We start from the raw sequence: 1,190 nt of genomic DNA, 5'->3' as shown, positions 1-1,190 counted from the left end.
CTTTACTGCCTTTTTTAATAATGCTATAAGTAATCTCGCACTAATGTGTTTTTTTTTAATATATAATTTGTGATAATAAATACTGTATATATACATTATTCAAAACCGTTCTATTATTATTATAATGATGCGATAAAGTTATAATGTTACATTTCGTTTTTATTTGAATATTATTTCTTCTTTTTTTTTTTCAATTAAAATTTTCTTTCTTAACATATGCATAGACAACATTCTTTATATAACGCACAGCAAATATTTATTTTTACATAATTTTTACACCAAAATTATAATTTATCGTACATTAAATAATAATTAAAATAAAACTCTCCGTTCTTTTTTTGCAATCAGAGTTATATGTTATAGAAAAAATAATAAATATAATTAGCAAAGAAAATAATGAATTCTAGATAAAACAATTCGTGTTATGTTTTATATCGTGTTATACTAAACGTTTGAATAACTCAATAACATTTTGTTTCTTCCATTACGATATAACAGATTAATACTTATAGCGAATATTTGTTCATATATCTCATCTAAGTTTAAATACTAAAAACTCGTTTGGCCTTAGTTAACGATGATACAAAAGACTTGTTAATGTAAAAAGGTAATACAAAAAAGGATTTTCTTGTTCTTATTCTTTGTTCTTTAGTTTATATATATAAAATGACATTTCTAGATAATATGATATACAATTCACATACTATATTATTCTTAACGTATGATATATATAATCATATCGTAATAATTCGGTAAAATTGTTTGATTTCATTTTAATAATACTGTTAGTTATTATTGCAAAATATATTTTAACACGCTCGACTTTGATACAAACATATATGTATGTGTATATATATATATATGTATGTATATGTATTTTTTTAATATTTTTTCTTATGTGATTATTAGAATACAAATTGCTTCCAGTTTCTCATATGTTGTGTACTTGAGTTCTACCTAGCAAAGTTATAATTCATAAAGATAAGCATATAATAATGGAGAGATTATTTTTATTTTCTTCTCGTAGTTAATAATTTTGGAATACGCATCACATCGAATAATAAATATCTGATATTAATAATATGATAGATCACTCGATCAGCTAGATTTGTGTTTGAATTGTTATACCGTGTATAATCTTAATACAAATTGTATGTGTGTTTAACTATACATATGTATATATATATATA

Source organism: Polistes canadensis, unplaced genomic scaffold (assembly GCF_001313835.1).
Source record: "Polistes canadensis isolate GaletaPanama2010 unplaced genomic scaffold, ASM131383v1 scaffold_99, whole genome shotgun sequence".
Lineage (NCBI taxonomy): Eukaryota > Metazoa > Arthropoda > Insecta > Hymenoptera > Vespidae > Polistes > Polistes canadensis.
This window is presented reverse-complemented; position numbering follows the sequence as displayed.